The 25,075-nt window shown below is 53.5% G+C and overlaps 1 protein-coding gene and 2 non-coding genes across 3 annotated transcripts in view; 1 reads left to right on the top strand and 2 right to left on the bottom strand.

Annotated features, from left to right (window-relative positions):
* The window catches only part of LOC120375373 (zinc finger protein 850-like), a 477,476-nt gene that overhangs the window by 254,039 nt on the left and 198,362 nt on the right, over positions 1-25,075 (bottom strand). The gene's annotated exons all lie outside the window — the stretch shown is intronic.
* TRNAS-UGA lies at positions 2,601-2,682 on the top strand. The gene has a single exon. It is a non-coding gene; the product is annotated as a tRNA-Ser (tRNA).
* Positions 24,851-24,923, bottom strand: TRNAK-CUU. The gene has a single exon. It is a non-coding gene; the product is annotated as a tRNA-Lys (tRNA).

Genomic DNA, 25,075 nt, shown 5'->3' with positions numbered 1-25,075 from the left:
CTTGTGGGAGACTGTTCCCCAGGCTGAGAGTCTCTGAGCAGGGCCAGACCCGGGGAGCTGCTGAGCATGGAAATCGATGGGAACCGAGGGGGGCCTGGCCTTGCTATGCCGAGGGACTTTGAAGTGGGGAATGGTTTCCCAGGAGAAGTCCGGACTCCTGGGTTCTGTTCCTTCTCTAGCCTGGGCGGGGTTGTGGGGGGGAGGTGTGAGTGTGTCCTGGGCTGGCAGGAGGGAGCTGCTTGTCCAAAGTGACCGATGGTCTTTGTGACTGACCCCAGTGCTCGAAAAGGACGAGACTCCCCGGTTCTTGCAGCCCCAGGGATGAGGAGGGGGAACGTTGAGGGGGAGCAGATCATGCAATGAACTCCTGCCAATGTGTGTAGCTTGCACTCCCTGCACCCCTGTGGGGGGAGGAGGAGCTGCTCTGGCTGGGGCAGGGATGGGGAGAGACCAAACAGGCTGGTTAGTGAGAGACTGCCCTGACCCCAGACTCCCAGGCTCCTTAGGATGTTCAGGAAGAAGGCTCTGCCAGTGGCCCCAGAGCCTGAGGAAGCAGCTGCCATCTTCCCCAGGAGCGGAGCGGCCCCTCCGTCCCCACTGGCGGGGAAGGAGCTCCCGGCCGGACCAGGAGGTGGAAGTTCCCAGCCTTCTGGAAGAGGAAACCTGCTCCCGGCGCAGGCGCTGAGGTGGGAGAGGCACCGGCCAGGCCAAAATGGAGCTGGGCCAGGATGCGGCTGGGCAGGCAGGACCCAGCCCAGGAGCAGAACCGGGCAGGGTGGCTCCAGGGCTTGTTGTGTGGGCAGCAGCGGCCCCAGGAGCCCAGCCCCCATTTCCAGCAGGAGGCATCGCCCTGCCCGGTCAGTGGGACCTTCCAGCCTTCCCAGGGCAGGAGGTGGAGGATCCCTCTCCCAGCCCCAGCAGCTCGGCCCGCTCCCCTTGGGACAGCAGCAGCGCCTGCGACTCGGACAGCAGCGAGGCCGACGGACGCTTCTGCTTTGTTCCAGGTGAGGAGCCAGGCTGGGCTCAGGGAGGGGTGAGGAGGGGGCTGTGAACACCCCAGGCCCAGGCCCTCGAGCAGTGCTATGGGGGTGGGTCCCCAGCTCAGGTGTCTGGCCTGAGCCACTGAACCCCACTGTCACTAGATGCTGCCACTGTAATCCTTGGTGCTCCATTGGGTGGGGGGTGGGAGGCACCTCCCAGGGAGTCCAGGACAGTGGGGGGGGGGGGTGTCTCTTTGCTATGGGCTCCTGAAGGAGTTGGGGGCTGACAACACTGAGGCTACTTGGAATCAAATACATTTGAGATACAAATACATAGCCCATGTTCATAACTTCAGCTACAAAAATGGTGCACACATCCAGCCAGCGTCATTATCACCAGCAAATCATAACCTTGTCCTAGACACCTCACACGCCAACCTTTGCACAATATTTGCTGCACATACATAACAGTGGTAGCAACAATGATCTCTACGGTCCCAGTTCATATTAATAACGTCACAGCAGGCTATAGAGAAGTGGGAGGGAGGCGTCTTCCAGCCGTCGTGTCTCATCCGTTTCTCCCTTGCCGCTTGGGCCGAGGTGGGAAGGGAGCGAAACGTGCCCGGCTGAAGGTTTTGTGCTCGGCCTTGAAGATTAAGCCCGACCCCCCGGCATGGCTAGGTCAGGGTTGTCCTGGGCTCTGTGGGGGGAGGGCTCAGCTGGGAGAAGGGGCAGACGAGGGGATTTTGTCTCTGATAGATGAGGGCTTTGTCAGCAGGAAGCTGTAGGTCACATGCTGGGGGTGACAGTGGGGTTTGAGCTGGGGCAGCAGCAGCAGGGAAGCAACGTGTGTGTGTGTGGGGTGGGGGGATTCACTTGGTAAAAATGAACCTGCCAAGCTGCTCCCTCTGCTGGAGCAAAAGCCTCTCATTTATCTCCTCAACTCCCCTCCATGAAAATCTCCACCCCTCCCCCCGTGCTGAGAGACTCCCTCACTCCCATGGAGATTTGTAATTGTTCTAACTCTTCCTTGGCCTTGTCCAAATAGTTTTTCCAGAAAAATGATCAAGGACATTTCAAAAGAGAAAAACAAAACAAACCAGAGAAAGCCCCACCACACCCAGTTTGGGGCTGAATTTTTCTACTGTAATTTTGAGACAATAAAACTCACCCCTCTATTGGCCAGAAACCAAAGCTAGACCTCCTCCGCCGTGACTTCTGCTACCGAACCACCAATGCACTGACTCCTCTTGTGAGACATTTCTCTGCACTGCTGCTAATCCAGTTACTGACTCCAGGAAACATTTTCCTTAGCCTGGCTCCATGTGTCACTGGTTTCTATAGCAAAAGCCAGTCCCTGGCCCTGTGGTCCAGACATCCTCATTCACATCAAGCTTCAAGTTGAGAATCATTTCCCCTTCCCGCTCTGTGGGAGGGGAGACTTTTAAACGCACTCTCTGTGCGACTGCACATGGCTAAGCAAAGAGAACAAACCCCCAATCCCCCCTGTGCTTTGGGAGCCAGGTTTGCGGTGGGAATCCTGTAGTTCAGATGACTTCACGCCTGGGCATTGTGATTCTTTACCAGTTTCTCTGGCATTGGGGTAGTTTTGTGCTCACAGCTGTGATGGCCGAGTGGTTAAGGCGTTGGAGTTGAAATCCAATAGGGTTCCCCTGCGCAGGTTCAAATCCTGCTCACAGCGAGGCTGGAGTTTTAGCCAGTCCCTCACCTGGGCAATACCTCTGTCCAACCCCCTGAGACACTCTCAATTCTCTCCCCACCCCAAGGAAATCCTGTTCTGCTCCTTTCATAGAGATCCCTGGGACACCCCCTCACACTGTGTCCCTGAGGGGTCAGGCAAACTCTCAGCAACTGAAGCCTCTGCCACTCACCTGGTGCCCCATAGATCAGCCATAGCCCTGGTTCTGCTCCTCTCTCTAGAGTGTGACAGGAGCCAAGTCAGCAACTCCATGGGAGCTACGGGGCTGCAGAACCAACAGAGAAAAAATAGGTGCTCAGCACCCGCTGGCAGCCAGCTCCCCTCCCCCCCACTACAGGCCTTGCTGACAAGCTCCTCCTCTTCCCCTTCAGCACCTCCCACCTGCCAGAGATCAGCTGTTCAGTGGGGTGCAGGAGGCGCTGGGCGGGGAGGGGGAGGAGCAGGGAGAGGAAGAGGTGGGGGAGGGAGAGGAATGGGGCAGGAAGGTGCAGGCTGGGAAGAGATTGGACAGGGGTGGGAGCTTGGGGGAAGGGGTGGAGTGGGGGCAGGGCCTTGGAAGGAAGGGGAGGAGTTGTTGCGGGTGGCCCTGATGGGAAGCACTAACTATCACAGTGACAATAGAAGTGACCAGCCTTGCGGGGGAGGCTGAGGGAGATCCGCACTCACCAGGTCTCTTCTCTCCCCCACGGTGAGCCAGACACTGCTCTCTCCTGGCTCTCACTCTAGCAGCTGGACGCCAAGGAGCCATTTCCCCACAGGAAGTGCATTGAGTGCCCCTGTGGTGCTGGGGGGCTGGCGCTGCTGCTGCCTGTGGGCCTGGCAGGGGGGCTGATGTCTGCACAGACTCTCAGCTGCCAGGCCGGAGGGGGCACTTGGGACCTTACCAGATTGGCTCAGTGAAGACGGGGGGTTGACAGAGCAATACAGACGCTCTCCAGAGCACGGAGCAGCAGCCACCCATGCAGCCAGGCAATGAGCATTTCCCACAGCCTAGAGCCGAGGGGGAGGCGGCAGCTGCTGTTCCAGCTCCTCGGGGACAGGCCCTGTCAGCCAACAGCCACTTCTTACTCCCCACAGCTAAGGGCGTCGGGTTCCTCCGGTGGGGGTGTGGAGCAGCCGTTCGTTTTCCTGTCCTTTTTGTGTGTAACTGCTGACAAAAACATCCCAGACAGAGAAGCAACAGGCCAAAAGACTTCTATGCAGCTGCTAAAGTAGCTCAGTGGGGCGAGCGTTAGACTGAAGATCTAAAGGTCCCTGGTTCAATCCCAGGCTTTGGCAGGCCCTTTCTTTGGTCTTTGTGCAGTGGTGCCTTGTTTTCTGGGAGCACAGCAGTGCCCTGCATCCAAGGTGAGTTCCTGAGCTTGGGCTCTGCAGTAGGAAAACATAGAATGGGCTTCTGCCCCTAGTTGGCCCACCTGACCTTTACCAAGGAGAGATGGGAGCTGTCTTTCCCAACACGGCAGGGAGAGAGCAAGGCAGGGTGACCCTCAGGAATGGTGCCAGAGGGCTGCTGGGCAGTGACAGGCAGGGATTGGGGATGGAAGCTCCTCTGCGCAGCTGAGCAAGGGCAGTACCAGGGAAGGGGCATCTGTGAAAGTAACCCAGCAACACCTCTCCTCCTCTGGGCACCTAGAGCAGAGGCAGCTGGTGCTGACAGCTCCAAGGGAAGGCTTAAAAGCTACAGAGCAACTGAGGGCAGGGCCAAAGGAGGAGAGGACCATGCGTATGTACGGCCACAAAGACACCCAGCCTGCTCCCTGCCATGCCAAACCCCCACTGAAGACGTGCTTAATCCACTTGCTGATCAGGAGGAAAACCTGTCAAAATCTATGTGCAAGGAGAACACACTTGGCTTGGAAGGAGAGAGGAAAAAGAGCGAGTGAAAAAAATAACCAGCGAGAGAGAGAGCGAAAAGAACGTGAAAGGCAGAGAAAGAAATAAAGGGAGAGAAAAAAAATTAGAAAAAGAAGGAAAGAAAGGAAGAGCATGAAAGGTAGAGGGGAAAAAAGAAAGCAAGAACATATAAGCTAGAGAAAGAAAGGAATGAAAAAGAACGAATGAACCACAAGCGCTAGTTGAAGCTGGAATGGGAGAGTCAGAGAAAGGACAGACTGACCCGTTAAGTAAGGTTGCACCCGATTCTCCATGTTGGGGGCACAGTCCTCCCATTTCCGTCCTGGCCCTGCTTGGGTTGACCATCCATAGGTGTCTACTGGCACTTCCATGCTGCGAGGAGGTGACAAGCCCACCCCCCCATACCCTCCCCTCTGGACACGGGTTCTCCCCAATCATGACTCCCTTCCTGCACGCTCCTGGGAATGGGGGAAGGTGGGGGGAAGCCGTGTGCTAAGCAGCACCGTGGGTGTGTCTCTCTGGGGCGAAGGAAGAGGATATTTTTAGTACCAGAAGGAAAGAGCAGGGGGCGGGGGCATTTGTGGAGCCGGGGCGCACACCAGAGAGAGGAACTGAACACAGCCCAGCGTGAGCCCAGTACCAGTTGGAGCCGAGACGCCCATACCTGGAGGACCATCTCCAGAACCTACCTTGATGGTGCCGTCCATCACCGCTCCCACATGGAGCTTCCCATCTAGACCTGCCTGGACGAGGTGAGGTGGTGCATTGGCAAAGGGGGTGGTTTGAGCAGGGGCTGTGTGTGTGTGTGTGTGTGTGTGTGTCTAATTTTGGGAAGTGAGGTCACAAACTGCTGGGGCTGGTTTCCTATTGGTGTGACCGATTTTTGCAAAGCTTCCTCCCCTCCCCCGCCCCACATCTTCTTTTGGCACTAGGGCTTTCTGCGCTGCCGTTGACAAGGCAGAATCAAGGCCCCCATTGGGGCCAGGTGCTGCCCAGACACAGCAAGATACAGGCCATGCCCCAGAGAGTTTACAGGCTCCATACCCAAAAAGTGGGAGGAGAAACAGACCCAGTGTCACACAGCAGCACTGAGAATAAAACCCAGGTCTCCTGGCTCCTCCTGCTCTAACCACTAGACCCCACTCTGCTCCCAGAGTTGGGGCCAGAACCCAGGCGTCCTGGCTCCCTAAAAGGGGGGAGTGGGGTCTAGTGGTTAGAGGAAAGGAAGATGGGTGTCAGGACTCCTAGGTTCCAGTTCCAGTACTGGGGTTAGAGTGGAGTCTCGTAGCTTAGCACAGGTGGGACTGGGAGCCAGGACTCCTGGGTTCTTCCCATCCCCCCTTCCCCCCCAAACCATCTTGCACAGCAGGAGGGAGCTGGGCAGGAAGTGGTGATGAGGTGAAAACTACCAAGAAATGCAAATCCTAAAAGGAGACTGTGCCAGGAACCGAGTGGTGCACAAACCATGGCCTCATCTCCACCTCTAACCCCGCCCCCCTTGGCTGGCACTGGATTGTGCCCCCTGTGCCCCCCCAATCCACCCCCTGCGAGCCCTGGGGGGCAGGGAATAGCCATGGTGCTGGGCCCCCCATCCAATTGAAGTATTCAGTGTTGCAGTGACCCAAGGTGTGTGCACAGAATGGGGATGGAGTGTGTGTGTGTGTGTGTGTGTGTGTGGATGGATGGATTGATTGATTGATTTCTGCATGTATTTGTGTATGTGTGGTTTTCTGTAAGGGTTTTGTGTATGGGGGGGTGTTATTACAGCTGTGGGGGTTGTGTTTGTGGCTGTGCAAGTGTGTGTGTTCATGTGGCTGGATTTGTGCATGTGTTTGCATCTGTTAGCAGTTGTGTTGATGTTGGCTGGATTTGTGCGGGTGTTTGTGTATATTAGCAAGTGTGAGTGAGCGTGTGTGGCTGGATTCATGCATGTGTTTGTGCATGTTTGCAAGTGTGTGTGTGTGTGCGCGCGTGTGCTCTGCTGCCCTCTTTCTGCGCAACAACCGTTTCTCTGTATGTCACAGCCCCCATACCGTCGACCCCGGTGGTGATTTCCCCATCTTACAAGGGCTGGCTGGCCTGACCCTTCTCCCCTCTGCGGAGTGTGGCAGGGGCTGCAGCTCACCCCCAGTGGGGCAGGAGTGCCAAGGTGCAGGCACTGGGCTCCGATGCACCTGGAGAGCAGCTCAGGTGAGGTGGGGCAGGGCGTGTGGTGTCCGTTCTGTGTTGCCTGGTGCTGGGCCGTTGCACAATCCCCAGCCACGCCGCACAGCACGCCCCGAGAGGGGGCAGGTGGCCAAGCAGACGATCCAGCCCGAGGGGGTGAGGATGTGTGGTTGGGGGGAGGAAAAGCCTTGGGCTGCACTGGGGGAATGCAGAGCAGGGGTGACACCCCTAAAACCTGCAGCAAAGGGATGGACAGGTGGGGTGGGTGGATAGAAGAGGCAGCGGGACTAAAATCTAAAAGGGGAGTGTGGGGTCTGGTGGTCAGAGCGAGGGGTTGCTGGTCAGAATTCCTGTGTTCTATCTCCAGCCCTGGGAGGGGAGTGGGGTCCAGTGGTGAGAGTGTGTGTCGGGGGGGAGCCAGGACTCCTGGGTTCTCTCCCTGGCTCTGACTCTCTCTTGTGCAATCCCTCGGCAGTTACCCAACTCGCCAGCGTGTGGGAGCGAGGGGCTGGGGCTGGGGTGACACGGCCTAGAGTCCTGTGCTGCCCCTTTGTTACCCACCCCGGGGCAGGGTGGGGGATGGCCTGGGAGACCCACTAAGAAAGGCGCTTCTGGTGGGTCTGTGTGTGGGTCACGCTGCTCCCAGCTGGATAGACCCCTCTAGGTCAGAACCAGTCTCAGCCCAGGTCAGACCCTGGGAGCGGAGCGGAGCCCAGCCCAGCCCAGCCCAGCCCAGCCCAGCCCAGCCCAGCCCAGCCCAGCCCAGCCCAGCCCAGCCCAGCCCAGCCCAGCCCAGCCCCCTCTGTCGCCACGGCGATGTCTATTGGTCTCCTGGAAAGGTCCATTCTCATGGGTAGCTGTCCAGTGACAGTGAGTTCCACAGGCCTCGGCACATGCTGTGTGGGGCAGGAGGTTCTTGTGTTGGGAGCAGTGGGAGTGAACTGCGTGCAGTTGTGTCTCTGAGCATGATTGTGAATATTCTGGTGTGTGTGGCTGGAGGTGTGATTGTTTCTCTCTTTGGGGGTTGGGCTAGCATGTCCCTCTGGGTGTGTTGTGTGTGAGTGTTCTTGGGATTGTGTGAGTGTCTTTGTGCGTCAATATGTGTGTGTGTCACTTGCTGCAGGATACAAAATTCTGCAAAGCCGCCACCACACACACCCCCCCACACAGAGTGGGGCTCAGCCCCACCAGCTGGGGGCAGCAGGGACACACACATCTCTCCTGGGCCAGCTTGGACAATTTCCCATCACGACCCGGCACAGTGCTGGTGCCCCCACACGGGGGTGGGCAGTGACTGGGCGGGGGGGGCAGATGTGCTGGATTCAGAAGGAAGCACTTTGGGAAAATCAGTCAAGGCCCTTAGCAGAGCTGGGACACAGACCCAGTGAGCCCTGCACCACCCTGGGAGGGAAGTGGGGTCGAGTGGTCAGAGCAGGGAGGGGGCTGGGCACCAGGACCCCTGGGTTCTACCCCTGGCCCTGGGAGTGGAGGGGATCTAGAGCAGGAGGACTGGGAGCCAGGACTCCTGGGTTCTATAGGGGAGACTGTTTTTTTTCCTGGGCTCCCCTCCCTAGAGATCCCAGCCCAGCCCCCTAGTGGAGAGTGAGTGGCAGCGGGGGAAGTTGCTCTCCCACTTCTGAAACATGATTCAAAACCATCCCCCATGGGCTGTGACATCATGGAACACCGCAGACAGTAGAAGCCCCGCCCACCAGAGAAGGGGGGGGTCTAGTTGCACCCACAAAACGCCCATTCATGGTTGCACAGAAACCCCACACCCACACAGCCCCCTGCTAGGACAGGATCTGCTGCTCCCACCATGAGCTGTTCCCCGCCAGGCACCACACCCCATTCACACGCCTTTGGTCAATATGTAGCTCAGTGGCAATCACTGTCCCGAAGTGACTCCGGCGCAGGCACCCACAGCACGAACTCCCCACACCGGATTCTGTCCACACGCAGAGAATTCTCTCCGCCGGGCTCCTTCGGTTCCTCTCGCTGCTCCCCGTCCTGCCGCCAGACACTGCTCATCTGCATAGCCCCGCCCATGGACACGTGACACCTTCTGTCGTTTTGGTCTCAGGCGAATGAGTTGCCTGCAGGGAGTGAGCACGTCACCGCACGTCACAACCCCAGCGCACGTCACAGCCGCCGGGCGGGGATTGTCTGTGAGCCCCATGCTGGGGGCGGGGCTTCAGGGAGAGACCCAGCCCCATAGACAGCCTGGGGCAGGAGCTATTGGGGAAGGGATGAGGGGATGGGGAGAAGGGGGAGGGAGAGACCCACCCCCATAGACCCATACGGGCAGGGAGATATTGGGGGCAGGAGGGGAGAAGGGGGATTGGCAGAGACCCAGCCAGGGGTGCAGGGGCAATGGGGTGGGGTGGAGGGAGACATGTCGGGTGGGGGGGGGGTGTGTGACATGTTGGTCCAGGGAATGTGAGTCACTCCCAGGACATCGTGTGCAGGGGGGAGCACAGGGGCAGGGAGAGAGCCCCAGCCCCACAGAGCCCCAGAGGGATATTGGGGGCAGGGGAGGGGATGGAGGGGGGAGAGACCCAGCCCCACAGAGCCCCAGAGGCAGCGGGATATGGGGGGGGGGCGTAGGAGAGGGGATGGCAGAGGAGACACCCATCTCCATAGACCCCCAGAGGCAGGAAATGAGGGGAGAAAGGGGGAGGGAGGGATCCAGCCCTATAGACCTGTAGGGGCAGGGAGATATTGGGGGTATTTCCATATGGCTCCATCCAACAGCCCTCCCCCCCCGAGTGGGGCCATGGTCTCTGCCAACCCCCCTTCTCCCCTCCTGACCCCAATATCCCCTGCCCCTACGGGTCTATGGGGCTGGGTCTCTCCCTCCCCCCTTCTCCCTTCCCCCAATAGCTCCCTGCCCCAGTCTGTCTATGGGGCTGGGTCTCTCCCTGAAGCCCCGCCCCCAGCGCGGGGCTCACAGACAATCCCCGCCCAGCGGCTGTGACGTGCGCTGGGGTTGTGACGTGCGGTGACGTGTTCACTCTCTGCAGGCGACTCATTCACTGGAGACCAAAACGACAGAAGGTGTCACGTGTCCATGGGCGGGGCTATGCAGATGAGCAGTGTCGGGCGGCAGGACGGAGAGCAGCGAGAGGAACCGAAGGAGCCCGGCGGAGAGAATTCTCTGCGTGTGGATAGAATCCGGTGTGGGGAGTTCGTGCTGTGGGTGCCTGCGCCGGAGTCACTTCGGGGCAGTGATTGCCACTGAGCTACCTAGTGACCAAAGGGGTGTGAATGGGGTGTGGTGCCTGGCGGGGAGCAGCTCATGGTGAAAAGAAAGCAGCAGATCCTGTCCTAGCAGGGGTCTGTGGGGATGTGGGTTTTTTTTGCAACCGTGAGTGGGATTGTTGTGGGTGCAACTAGATCCCCCCCTTCTCTGGTGGGGTGGGGCTTCTACTGCCTGCCTGGGGGAGGGAGGGGTCCATGATGTCACAGCCCATGGTAGAGGGGAGGTTGAATCATGTTTCTGAAGTGGGAGAGCAACTTCCCCCGCTCCCACTCACTCTCCACTAGGGGGCTGGGCTGGGATCTCTAGGGAGGGGAGCCCAGGAAAAAAAACAGTCTCCCCTATGGAACTCAGGAGTCCTGGCTCCCAGTCTCCCTGCTCTAGACCCCCTCCACTCCCAGAGCCAGGGGTAGAACCCAGGGGTCCTGGTGCCCAGCCCCCTCCCTGCTCTGACCACTAGACCCCACTCCCCTCCCAGGGTGGTGCAGGGGTCACTGGGTCTGTGTCCCAGCTCTGCTAAGGGCCGTGACTGATTTTCCCAAAGTGCTTCCTTCTGAATCCAGCACATCTGCCCCCCCTGCCCGATCACTGCCCACCCCCGTGTGGGGGCACCAGCACTGTGCCGGGTCGTGATGGGAAATTGTCCAAGCTGGCCCAGGAGAGACGTGTGTGTCCCTGCTGCCCCCAGCTGGTGGGGCTGAGTCCCAGTGTGTGTGTGTGTGTGGGTGGGGGGGGGTGGGTGTGGGTGTGTGGGTGTGGGTGTGTGTGTGGCGGCTTTGCAGGATTTTGTATCATGTAGCAAGTGACACACACACACACATTGACGCACAAAGGGACTCTCAATCCCAAGAACACTCACACATAACACACCCAGAGGGGCATGCTAGCCCAACCCCCAAAGAGAGAAACAATCACACCCCCAGCCACACTCACAATCACACACACACACACCAGAATATTCGCAATTGTGCGCAGAGACACGACCGCACACAGTTCACTCCCACTGCTCCCAACACAAGGACCTCCTGCCCCACATAGCGTGTGCCGAGGCCTGTGGAACTCACTGCCACTGGACAGCTACCCATGAGAATGGACCTTTCCAGGAGACCAATAGACATGGCCGTGGCGACAGAGGGGGCTGGGCTCCCAGGGTCTGACCTGGACTGAGACTGGTTCTGACCTAGTGGGGTCTATCCAGCAGGGGCAGCATGACACACACACAAACCCACCAGCGCCTTTCTTAGCAGGTCTCCCAGGCCATCCCCCACCCTGCCCCGGGTTGGGTAACAAAGGGGCAGTACGGGACTCTGGGCCATGTCGCAACCCGGCCCCAGCCCCTCGCTCCCACATGCTGGTGAGTTGGGTAACTGCCGAGGGATTGTACAAGAGAGAGTCAGAGCCAGGGAGAGAACCCAGGAGTCCTGGCTCCCCCCCGACACACACGCTAACCCCTGGACCCCACTCCCCTCCCAGGGCTGGAGATAGAACCCAGGAATTCTGACCACCAACCCCCCTCCCCCGCTCTGACCACTAGACCCCACACTCCCCTTTTAGATTTTAGTCCCGCTGCCTCTTCTATCCACCCACCCCACCTGTCCATCCCTTTGCTGCAGGTTTTTGGGGTGTCACCCCTGCTCTGCACTCCCCCAGTGCAGCCCAAGGCTTTTCCTCCCCCCAACCACACATCCTCTCCCCCTAGTGCTGGATCATTTGCTTGGCCCCCTGCCCCCTCTCGGGGTGCGCTGTGCGGCGTGGCTGGGGATTGTGCAATGGCCCAGCACCAGGCAATGCAGAACGGACACCGCATGCCCTGCCCGCTGTGACGTTATTGATATAAATGGGGACCATATAGAACATGGGTTGCAACCAAGGTCCTGTAGTGGCACCAAATCCTAAGTAAAGGGGGTCATATAAGGTGTCTAAGACCAGGTTCCGGGTTGCTGGTTATAATTATGCTGTCTGTATGTCTGTATCATTTTTAGTTGAAGTTATGAATGTTGGCTCTATGCTGTCAGTATTTCAAGTTTGTGCTGTGCTTCTGGGGGAAGCCTCCCAGACAAGCTGGTGTTAGCTCTGCCTAGCCTATTTGATGGCCCATTAAGGACCATTAAGGACACAATGGACCCATGGAGAGAAGGCAGACACGCCTTGTGACTCAGCAAAGTATGCAGGGACTGGCCCATATGACTCCAGACTCCATATTTTTGCCTGTAAATTTCCACAGTGAAGACAAAGAGATTCTTACACCTGGAAAAGTCTATATAAGCCTGATGCTTCATCTCCATCTTGTCTTCAATCCTGCTTCTGACCTCTGGAGGGACTTTGCTACAAACTGAAGCTTTACACAGGGGACTGAACGACCCATCCCGGTGGGGGATGTATTCCAGAGACTTAATCCAAACCTGCAGTTTACTCCAGCACTGCTGCAAGCCTGAACTAAGAACTTTGCCATTACTGTATGTAATTGATTGCATTTAACCAATTCTACCTCTCTTCTCTACCTTTTTCCCTTTGTAAATAAACCTTTAGATTTTAGATTCTAAAGGATTGGCAACAGCGTGATTTGTGGGTAAGATCTGATGTGTATATTGACCTGGGTCTGGGGCTTGGTCCTTTGGGATCGAGGGAACCTTTTTCTTTTATTGGGGTGTTGGTTTTCATAACCATTTATCCCCAGGACGAGTGCACTGGTGGTGATACTGGGAGACTGGAGTGTCTAAGGAAATTGCTTGTGTGACTTGTGGTTAGCCAGTGGGGTGAGACCAAAGTCCCTTTTGTCTGGTTGGTTTGGTTTGCCTTAGAGGTGGAAAAACCCCAGCCTAGGGCTGTAACTGCCCTGTTTAAGCAATTGGTCCTGATTTGGCACTCTCAGTTGGGTCCCGCCAGAATCGCTCCGTCACAGTGGCGTAGTCGTGCTTGGATCCACAGAACCAGGTCAATTAAGCTTTGGGTCAGAACCCCATGCTGTCCAAATTTTAACTTTGGGATTGAGAGTTTGGTTGGTTAAAGATCAGTGACCATGAGACAGAAAGCATCAGGAAAAGCAAGGAAACTGCAAGCCTTGAGAGACAGCCTGCAGTTTGATTATGAGGAAGAACTGGCAGAAATTGAATGGAGAAAGAGGCTGATGAGAGAAAGAAAGAAGTTGCTAAGAGAAGAAAAGCTCGTAAGAGGCGTCTGGAGCTGCTGGCTGCTGAGGAGAAAACTCGACAGATGCAACAGGAGACAGCTAGACTCCAACTCCAAGTCAAAAAAGCAATGGAAGAACAGCAGAGACTGTATCCTCTTGAAAGTCCAGTTTGTAACAATTTTGGTATGTTGTATAATTCTGAGCAGTTGTCTGGGGGTAACCAAATGTACCCCAACAATGCCACCTTTTATGTCAATGCTGTTACTGTGGGTTCAGTAGGGGGTGGCCCCATAAATTGTGCCAGTGCTATGTATGAGAGTGTAAAAGTCAATGGTAAAAGCTGTTTAGGGCAAACTATGGCTTCTAACATCACTCTTGTTAGAGCGGATCTGGTCAAAGAGGAAGATTATTTACCAAATCAGAGTGTGAATGTTGTGATCCTCTGTGAGTTTACTGTCCGTGTGCCTTTAGCCAGAATCCACCTTGAGTGGAATGGGGCTCAGCATGAATCGATAGCTGGCGTCAGGAAGTTATTGCCTAAAGATCTTTTAATTGGGGAAAATGTTAAAGATTTGTTCAGTCCAGGTAGCCAGTCACAGGAGAGGAATGATCTTAAACCTGTGTCTATTGTGGGCAATGATTTGCCTGAGGTGGGTTGCTCCAAAGGTTTGTCTGTGCCAAGAAGCAGTGTGTCTGGGAATGAAGTTTCTGAATGTCTGTCTGATGTCTCAGAAGTGAATCTGGAGTTAGATCAAGAGCAGAAAGATCTCATTGGTGAGGAAAATGTTTCTCAGGAGCAGATTAAAGTAGATGGTCAGGTTAAATCCCTAACTGAGGAAGGAGAGGGTAAATTTGTAATGGGTAATGAATTGTTGGCTAGTGCAGCTTGTAGAAGTAAACCTGAAATGGGTAACTGTGATTTGCTAAAAGTAGCTCAGTGTAGTGAAAAGAGCAGCAGCTTATCTGTTGGGAGAGGCAATGTGCCTAAAAGGGGATTGTGTAGAAATCCGCCTGTGGGGCCTGAAGTGAGTCTAAGTGTAAGTGAGACCCAGAAAACGGCTGTGGTTGCTCAGGGAAGTGTTCCTGTAGAGCAAGCCCTAGGTGAAGAGGGGAAGGGCAGAATTTCTGAGAGGGGTGAATTGCTGCTTAGAGAAGCTCCTAGGGAAAGGAATCCTCATGGTAGCCTGTGCAAGCAGTTTACTGCAACTGAAGGGTGTAAAAGTGATTTAATCAAGAAAGTTTCAGTTCCTAACAGCCAGAAATTTTCTGTTGTGAATGGATCCACTGACTTTCCTTTTGAGAGATCCAGTGTGGGCAGCTTTGAAAAGGTCTCAGGTGGAGTAGAAGCTGTTAAGGAAGTTGAGCAGCCCTATAACCACCTGGCTGTGTGTAGCCAGCTTGTTGGGGAGACAATGCTGTTGGGACAGGAATGTCTCCATGCTGAATCGGTAAGTGAGCAGTCTGTGCTTCAGGGTCTGAGGACAGATTCAGTTACTGGTTTTTCAAAGCAGAACAGTTTTATGGCTGAATGCTTGAGGAGGCAGGGGAGAGCAAGCCAGCTCTCACCCTCAGACTCTTTGGATTTGTGTGGTATCTCTGTAAGACAAAGTCCAGCCGTGGAATCCATAGCAGCTAAGAAGTTAAAAGCTAGTGTCTGTGTTGATGCGAATTACTTGGCTGGCAGGGAGAAGAAAGACTTGCTAATAGCTGTTAGCACAGAGGGCCCACCCCATCAGCCGGTGATCTCTGTTAAGCAAGAGAAATCAGGGTTTAATCCCGAAGAACAAGAAGGAAAGAGAAGACTGAATTTTGCAAAGGGAACCCACAGGTTAACCCTAAAATGCCCAAATTCCAATGGTATTGAGCCAAGGGTGTGGCATGACAAACATGATTGTAAATGGACACTTGCAATGAATTTGTTGTTATTGCTAATGCTAATTTTTGTAACTAATGTGTTGCTATGGCCAAGAACTGTAACAATGTACAATGTGCCTAATCTTTTGGAAAATCCCTCAAACATGTTGAAAGGAATAAATGAAAACACACTTTATGTTAAAGGGCCTTGCTATACTGATGTTTCACAGTTAATGCATGTAAACAGTGTTGGAACTTTTCACAGGGGAAAATACATTCCAGACCTGATGTGCTGTATGAAAGGGGAAACTGAGGCACACTACCATATTGCTTTCATGGCTAAATGCCAAGATTCCTGTACTATGAACAACCTCAATATCTACATTGGTTTAATGTTATTTGGGTTCAAAACATTGGCCAGAACTGGTATGGATAAAGTAGCCATTTTCTTTAGCTCTTGGCAAGATCACATGAAACATACAGGAACCATGCTGCAAAAGCTAACCAAGTTATACCTTGAGTTTGTAAAGAGATCCATTCATGTTATTGAACATGACTTTGATAAACCATTTCGGTTATACACTGGTACGGCCTCTAGCCCAACACTAGCTGTAGTGAGACAGACCCAAGGAAAGGGGGCTCTTGGGATGCAGTCAGCGATGTTTTGTCATCCCTTCCTGCATCAATTTTGCGTTGGGGGTGTGACGTTATTGATATAAATTGGGACCATATAGAACATGGGTTGCAACCAAGGTCCTATAGTGGCACCAAATCCTAAGTAAAGGGGGTCATATAAGGTGTCTAAGACCAGGTTCCGGGTTGCTGGTTATAATTATGCTGTCTGTATGTCTGTATCATTTTTAGTTGAAGTTATGAATGTTGGCTCTATGCTGTCAGTATTTCAAGTTTGTGCTGTGCTTCTGGGGGAAGCCTCCCAGACAAGCTGGTGTTAGCTCTGCCTAGCCTATTTGATGGCCCATTAAGGACCATTAAGGACACAATGGACCCATGGATAGAAGGCAGACACGCCTTGTGACTCAGCAAAGTATGCAGGGACTGGCCCATGTGACCCCAGACTCCATATTTTTGCCTGTAAATTTCCACAGTGAAGACAAAGAGATTCTTACACCTGGAAAAGTCTATATAAGCCTGATGCTTCATCTCCATCTGGTCTTCAATCCTGCTTCTGACCTCTGGAGGGACTTTGCTACAAACTGAAGCTTTACACAGGGGACTGAACGACCCATCCCGGTGGGGGATGTATTCCAGAGACTTAATCCAAACCTGCAGTTTACTCCAGCACTGCTGCAAGCCTGAACTAAGAACTTTGCCATTACTGTATGTAATTGATTGCATTTAACCAATTCTACCTCTCTTCTCTACCTTTTTCCCTTTGTAAATAAACCTTTAGATTTTAGATTCTAAAGGATTGGCAACAGCGTGATTTGTGGGTAAGATCTGATGTGTATATTGACCTGGGTCTGGGGCTTGGTCCTTTGGGATCGAGGGAACCTTTTTCTTTTATTGGGGTGTTGGTTTTCATAACCATTTATCCCCAGGACGAGTGCACTGGTGGTGATACTGGGAGACTGGAGTGTCTAAGGAAATTGCTCGTGTGACTTGTGGTTAGCCAGTGGGGTGAGACCAAAGTCCCTTTTGTCTGGCTGGTTTGGTTTGCCTTAGAGGTGGAAAAACCCCAGCCTAGGGCTGTAACTGCCCTGTTTAAGCAATTGGTCCTGATTTGGCACTCTCAGTTGGGTCCCGCCAGAATCGCTCCGTCACACCCGCCTCACCTGAGCTGCTCTCCAGGTGCATCGGAGCCCAGTGCCCCGCACCTGGGCCCTCCTGCCCCATAGGAGGTGAGCTGCAGCCCCCGCCACACTCCGCAGAGGGGAGAAGGGTCAGGCCAGCCAGCCCTTGTAAGATGGGGAAATCACCACCGGGGGCGATGGTATGGGGGCTGTGACATATAGAGAAATGGTTGTTGCACCGGCAGAGGGCAGCTGACCATTCGCACACACATACACACACACACAATTGCAAACATACACAAACACCCACATAAATCCAGCCAACATCAACACAGCTACTAACAGATGCAAATACATGCACAAATCCAGCCACATGAACACACACACATTTGCACAGCCACAAACACAACCCCCAGAGCTGTAATAACACCCCCCCCCCCACACACAAAACCCTTGCAGAAAACCACACAAACACATGCAGAAATCAATTCATCCATCCATCCACCCACCCACACATACACCATCCCCATTCTGTGCACACACCTTGGGTCACTGTGACACTGAAGACTTCAGTTGGATGGGGGGCCCAGCACCATGTGTCTTTCCAAGCAAGGTTGAGCAGTTCTCCATGTGTGGCTTCATGCAGGTGATGGCTGATTCCCCCAACTTACAGCCAGTGGTGAGCTCCAGCCAGTTCACACCCATTCACAAGAACCGGTTGTTAAGTTTAAAAGCCTTTTTAGAATCGGTGGTTCCAGGACAACTGGCTCTAAAAAGCTTTTAAATTTAACAAAGGCTCAGGCAGCTGTCTGCTTGGCCCCAGCTCACCTCCCCCTCTCCCCTGAGTGCTCTGCCCTCCTTCTCCTCTGCTTCCTGCGAATCAAATGTTCATGGGAAGCCAGAAAAAAGCAGCAGGCAGGTAAGCTGGGTGCAGGGGTGGAATGGCTCCCTCTGGCCCTGGCCAAGTGCCCCAGCCCGGTCCCAGCTAAGCACCCCCAGCTCGGGCCCGGCCCGGGGAGTTGGGCCTCGCGCCTCGGGCCCCGGTGCTGGCTGAGCAGCTCTGGCCCCGGTGCCGGCCCGGCCCAGGGAGTCGGGGCCCGCAGGGCCGGTTGAGGTCCCGGCGGAGTGGACCCGGTCCCGGCCCCAGGCAGTGTGGTAAGGGGGCAGGGAGCAGGGAGGGGGGTATTTGGTTGGTTGTGGAGGGGTGGATAGGGGTCAGGGTGGTCAGAGGGCAGGGAACAGGGGGATTGAATGGGGGCAAGGATCCCGGGGGGCAATCAGGAAGGAGCAGGGGTTGGATGAGGTGGTGGGGGCACTCATGGACAGAGAGAAGGGGTGGTTGGATGGGGCAGGGGTCCCGGGGGGCCATCAAGAATGAGAGGAGGGGTTGGATGGGGCTGCAAAGGGCAGTCAGGGGACAGGGAAAGGGGGGGATGGGTCAGGGGTCCTGGGGGGGTGTCAAAAACATGGGGGGGTTGGATAGGGCATGACCTCCTGGGGGGGCACGACCCCCTCGTGAGGTGAGAAGGAGGGAACCGGTTGTTAATATTTTGGCAGCTCATCACTGCTTACAGCATAGTGACAACCATACTACACAATTCTCATAACTTCATATGCATGAATGGTATACATCTATGGGTAGAGAAATGACTTTCAGCAGATCATATCCTTTCCCCGATACCTTACAAGTCATGCTCTATATGTAAGATCACAATTATATGAAAATGAGGAATATGGGGGTTACAGCCGCTCCCCCAAAGGTCTAGAATGTCACACTAAGATTCTATTTTCATTTACGTAACCAACTTTGACCTCTCTGCCTAACACTTATAATCACTTACAATCTATCTTTCTGTAGTTAATAAACTTATTTTAATGTTTTATACTTACTTGTGAAATTGTTCAAAGTGCTTGGGAAAGCTGCTCAGATTAAAAAGGCTGGTGCATGTTCACTTTCTTTTTGAGGAAGTGGTGAATTAATTAATGAGCTTGCACTTTTCAAGAGGTTTTGAGCAGTGTAAGATGGTACATTTCTGAGGTGCAAGGCTGAGGGCTGGGGAGATATGCTGGTGTCTCTCTATGTATAATTGAGGAGTGGCTTATAAAGCATTCATGCAACTTAGTTGGGTGCATTGCTGCATGTTGTTGGCTGAGTGATCACAGCACATGGAGGGGGTTTTGCTGCTTGTCACTAGTGCAGCATTGTAAGACACAGCCCAGGCTGGAGAGATAAGAGGACAGAGCAGTTCCACAGTTTGGGATTGTACCCCGCGGATCCCACCACACAGAGACCCTGCTGTGACCAGCCGTGGTAATACTGTGCTTAGTGCTCTGCCTTGTAGCTTCAACAGCTGCACATGCAAGATGAGTTACAGTGACCTTGACCTTGTTTCCATGTTTATCCAAAGCCTCCTTTTGACAGTTGTCAGCAAAAAGACCCGTTTCTTTTGCAAGCATTTGTATGGCTAGCCAGAGTCGGGCTTCTCCGTTAACAAAAAAGATTGACCAAAAGGGGACAAGAGGAGGCACGTTCAGCAAGGCAGCACTAGATGCTGGATCCTGAATCTGCTCTTTATCCAGCAGCTCTCTTGGCAAGCTCTGCCATGGTGCCACGCTCTGGGACTCCTCCCCGAACTGCTCCATTTTTCATCAACAATAACATGAAAGGTGAAAGGACTGTCACTCTCCATTTCCTGCAAGCCCTGCAGAGAACCCTCTAGAAGGGGCTCTGTGCACAGATATCCCCAGTGAATTGCATGGCTGCACAACACAGGCTCTCCTGTCACAGCAGATTGCAGCGGAAGCAACCTCCTTGTCAATGCCAATAGCCTTTTCATCAACACCAGACTGAGGATTTGACTCTCTCCAATGCTCCGTTGGAAAGAAGCCTTTTCCTTCACAAGCAATTACTTGGATTGTCAAGAGAGGTCTCTTCTGTTTCCTAGGAAGACACAGGAAAATGTGAGCAGAGGAGACAAAAGCTATAGAACAAGGCACCACTAGGAGTTGAACCCAGGATCTCCTGTTTACTAGACAGGTGGTTTAGCCTATTAAGCCATGGTGCCTTCCCCAGCAGGCCATTTGCAACCACTCCACTTGATGGTCCAAGACTACACCTTCAAATTCCAAAGTAAAACTGTTCCCCATTTCCCTCAAGACTTGCAGACCTTGAGCAGGCTGGCTCAGTGCACAGAAAGCCACAGCTGAGCTGACAGAGGGCTTCTAACATGTGCTTCTCCCACAAGCTGCTGTGATCGGATACTGATTAGTGCTCTGTGTTTCAGTCACAGCAGCTTCAGCTCAACTCTGAGTCATGGTAACCTTTCCATCAGCTCCAGATTTACCACTTAACACTTTCCAAGACTTAGCTGCAAGGAAGGGTCTCTGTGTCTTGAACAAGCACTTACAGGGATTGTGCAGTGAGGTCTTTTCTTTTCATTAGAAGAAATAAAAGAAAGGAACCTGACAAACAAACTAGGTTCAGCAAGGGAGAACTGGCAGGTCAAGCCAGGATCTCCTGGTGAGTAGGAAGGCTCTTCAGCCAGCTCTGCCCAAAGGCCACTATCCAGAGGCCACTTCCCACAGAGTCCAGTTATGGTTACAGACCCATCCTGAAATTAGAGCAGGATATTTTAAAGCTTTATCTCACAGTAAAGTAACATAATTCAGCCATGTTGGCACAGAGGAGAAAGCACTCTGTCATTTCACAGTTATTGCTACTGATCTCACTGACAAACTTCCTTTTCTCGGGGCTGCTCCCAGCACTTTAGGGAGTTTTTCCTCTTCTCCATTCCAGCTGTGGTGATGGGACTGCAGCAGCTCCCCGGATGGCCGGCTTTGCTCTTTCACTTATATCCTTCTCTTCTTTAGCTGAAGCTGTGTTTGCCACCAGTTTAATCCGTAACTGAGACCTCAGGTACCAGCAGCTACTTACAAAGGCTCAATTCCCATTGCCATCAATGGGAGGTTATCCAGGGCTGCAGGATTTGGCCCATGGACAGTCAAGGTGCTACAGCAGCGACATTCTTACGTGGTGAGTCCTGCAGCCTATTACCAAACTGCTCTGCCATAGTCTGCAGGGGGCCTGACTTTTTGAGAATCTGGCAGAAGAGAGACCCTGGAGCAGAGAAGGAAAATGTCCTCAGCAGTCACAGCTGGTAGGAGCAGCAAAGACTGAGTATCAGACACACTTTTTCACCAGGACAATAAATGTGCACAACCCCCTGATATATTGTCAATTCACGCCCACACCCAAGGAAGCCCTATTCTGCTCTATTACACTCTCATGGGATGAGAGGGAAGGTCCTCTCATGGGTAAATAACTGGTTACAAACAAGGTAGGAATAAATGATCAGTTTTCAAAATGCAGAGAGGTCAATAGTGGTGCCCCCCGGGGGTCTGGGACAAGTACTATTCAACATATTCATAAATGATCTGGAAAAAGGGGTAAACAGCGAGGTGGCTAAATTTGCAGATGATCCAAAACTACTCAGGAAAGTTAAGTCCAAAGCAGCCTGCGAAGAGTTACTAAAAGAGCTTACAAAACTGGGTGAAAGGGCAACAAAATGACAGATTTGTTGATAAATGCAAAGTGATGCACATTGGAAAACATAATCCCAACTATACATATAAAATGATGAGGCCAAAAATAGTTTTTGCCACTCAAGTGAGGGATTTTGGAGTCACTGCGGATAGTTCTCTGAGAACATCCACTCAGTGTGCAACGACGGGCAAAAAAGCAAAGAGAATCTTGGGAATCATAAGAAAGGGATAGAGAATAAGACAGAAAATATCATATTGCTTATGGCCGACCACATGCATTGGCCTCCCCTCAGGCAGGGGACTTATAGGCCCTTCTGCCAGTTGGTGTTGGCAGCAGCAAGGGCTGGGTTCAATGTCTAGGGGAGAGCAGCAGAGAGGGAGGAGGAGAGAGAGTCCCAAGAGCAGAGTGCAAACCAACCAGCTGAGGGTCTCACAGGAGTCCTGAAATAACAGTAGCTCCAGGTCTCATCAGGGGCCCAGATGGTGGAGTAAGTGGGGCAATTTGCCCTGGTCCCCTGCAGGGGCCCCACAAGAGTTTTTGGGGCTCCTGGAGCGGGGTCCTTCACTAACTCCGGGAGCTCTGGAAAACTCTCGTGGGGTCCGGGCCTCGGAGATTCTTCCACTCTGGGTCTTCGGCGGCGGGGAGTCCTTCATGAATGAAAAGTGACTTCATTGAAGTGTTGAAGTGCCTTAATGGAGAGAAAAGGTTGGGTATGAAAGGGCTCTTTAATCTTGCAGAGAAAGGCATAACAAGACCCAATGGCTGGAAGGTGAAAAGAGACAAATTCATATTACAACTAAGGCACAAATATTCAACAGCGAGGATGATTCACCACAGGAACAAGCTACCAAGGAAAGTGGTGGATTCTCCATCTCTTGATGTCATTTAATGAAGACTAGCTGCCTTTTTGGAATGTGTTGCCCCCAAAAGTAGCTATTGTGTCATACAGGAGGCGTGTGATATGCAGGGGGTCAGATTAGATGCTCTAATGGTCTCTTCTGGCCATAAAGTCGACTAATTTCTGAAAAACTGAGTGTAGCATTGGGAGCAGTGTCTGATGTTTTCCTGTCTAGCCGGCTTGCTGCCTAGAACGAACACTCCTTGAGTGGGGTGATCCACAGGGAGTAGCTCAAACCTCCAAAGTGCCTGGCCAGGGGCAGGACATTAGCCCAGCAAGGGAGGGGTGTGGCAGTGACATCACAAAGGCCTTTTGCAGGACCTCAGACTATTGGCCAAAGGTGGTGGGGAGGTGGTGACCTCACAGAGAGATGCTGACATCAGCCAGGCAGGACAGGGGCGAGGGGCCAGGGAAACCTCAGAGACCCCTGTGGCTTTGCTTCAGCAAGTCTCCTTCTCCAGGTCTCTCTTTGAGGACTGAGAGAGTATTCAGGTTCACGGACGTGAGCGCCAGGAGGAACCTCTTTCAAGTTTTCTCCTTCCCTTTTAGTGATTTTACTAGAAAACAGGTGTCCCTGTTTAGAAGGTAAGAGCCTCCTTGATGGAAGGGGTGTCATGGGGGCGTCACAGTTCGGATGCCAGTGCCCCCCCCCCACACAATGTATGGAAGTTCCCACCACCCTGCTCTGTGTTCGCAGGGCGGGAGACAGCAGCATCCATGGCAGTGATTTGCTCCTGGCTGCTGGAGCAGAGCAGCAGGCTCAGCTGTGAGAACTTCCCAGAGCGATGAAAGGGGAGGGGCCCATGGCTCTGTAGCAGGAATGCAGGGAAGGCGAGTTCATGGCGGGCATTGTGGGATACTGGAGGAGGCCAGTTATGGTGATATAATGAACAGCAGCGTCTACTCTGTCACTTTAAGTTTGCTGCAAAAAGCTCTAGACCTCTCATCAAAGTCGTTTTATTTTGTCACCAAAACAGGGCAGTTTTGTCGCCAGACGTGGCATTGCAGTGTGTACACCGGCCACAAGCTGCCGACCGAGGGAGCGTTGTGTGTTTTTCACACACCTGAGCAATGTAATTCTGCTGAAACAACTTTGTAGTGCAGACCTGGCCAAAGATTGACTAACACACAACTTGCAAGGAAAACCTCACCTGCTCCTCTGCTTTGCAGAATCCAAACACAAGTAAAGCTTGTCAGGCCCCTGTAAAGATGGCAGGAGTCAGGTGGGGGCAGGGCCGGCTCTGCCTTTTTGCCCCCCCCAACCAAAAAAACAGGGGGTGGGGCCACCGGAGCAACAAAACAGGGGGGGAAAAACGGCCCGGGTGGAGCGGCAAAGCGGGGGTGTGTGGGGGGATATGGCGTGGCTGAAGTGGCAAAGTGGGGGACACGACGTGGCTGGAGTGCCAAAGTGGCGGGGACAACACAAAAACGGTGGGGCTGAAGCAGCAAAGCTGGGAGACGGCACAGCTGGAGCAGCAAAGTGGGGGCGGGGACAACACAAAAACGGTGGGGCTGGAGCAGCAAAGCCGGGGTGGGGAAAAACAACGGCGCGGCCGGCAAAGCAGGAAAAACAAAAAACCCCACAGGGTGGCCGGAGCCAGTGGACTCCCTGTGCTGCAGAGTGCGCGCCCGGTCTAGTGGGGGGGGGGAAGGGGAGGGAGAGAGAAGGGGGGCGGCCAGCGCTTCAGCGGGACACTCACCACACGGCCCCGACCGCCGCGCCGCCTGGCACCCTCACTCCTTCTCTAGACTAACCAGTCCTAATATACTGTAACATGGTTATATTCCACCTCCTTCACTGGTTACACCCAACAAAATGAATTATACAGCAGACAGAAACAATCACAGACCCAGACAGAGACCATGCAAATAAACATACAAAACAATACAGAAGGGAGGATTTCACAACTACATCTATACAGACATAAGGGTTTTCCAGCTGCGTCTATTGATAAGTGAGTTCTTGCCAGACAGGATGCTACCAAACTAAGTTTCCCTTTCTCTGGAGGTGATGGAATATCAGGACAGGATTGTATTCCTCACAGCCCAATAGCACCTTATTTCAGTGTGACTAGTTGGGAATGTGAGGATGTGACCATACACTTCCCACCTTATGGCTGCCTTTGCTGCTTAGCCGAAGAACCAGGCCTCAGACTGTCACAGTAAGAGAAGGCCATTACACAGACAGACAGTGATTTTTTATTCTCTCTTTTATATCTTTATAACTAGCTAAGTGATAAAAATACACCTAAATTCTGAAAGTACAGGCCTCTGCAGACAAGCCTGAATATCTGTATCCTAACAGTCCTCGAGGTCAGGCAGCCTCTGGGTAAGGGGGTGGGGACTCAGATCCTTCCCCTGGCCAATTCCACCAGGGTCGTGTATAAACCAGGGAAGTTCCCCACAATAGCCAGACCAGATGCCCCCTTTACCCTTGCCCTCTGTCCTCATTGCTTCTCTGTCTCTCTTCCCCTCATCTCTGCTGCTCCCCCTCTGGGCTTTCTCAGCACCTGCCCCCACAGCGCTTCCTGGCAGCCAGAGACTGCACTTTCTACACCTGCTCCTGTGGATGTGGCCTCTCTCCTGATTGCTAAGGAAAGGAACCTTTCCAGGAAATGGCCACAGCTTCTGGGAATCCCTGTGTGGCTGTGAACAGAATTTGGCTCCTGGCACACAAGGGAACTTAAAAGCTGAGCACCCAGACAGGGGCTTGAACCCTGGACCCTCAAATTAAGAGCCTGATGCTCTACCGACTGAGCTATCTGGGCTTGTTGAAAAAAACCTTCACCGTTCAGCACAAGAGTGAGCAGGCAGGCAAAAGGGAGGCAAAAAAAGTCCCAGGATCCCCTCCTCTTTTTCTGCACAGCCACTGCCTGTCAGCAGGATTCCTCCTCCTCCTCCTCCCTCCTGTGCCTCAGTG

This window comes from Mauremys reevesii, linkage group 12 (genome assembly GCF_016161935.1).
Source record: "Mauremys reevesii isolate NIE-2019 linkage group 12, ASM1616193v1, whole genome shotgun sequence".
NCBI classification, from domain to species: Eukaryota; Metazoa; Chordata; order Testudines; family Geoemydidae; genus Mauremys; species Mauremys reevesii.
Note: the sequence above shows the minus strand (reverse complement) of the source record. Positions and strands in the feature narration are given on the sequence as shown.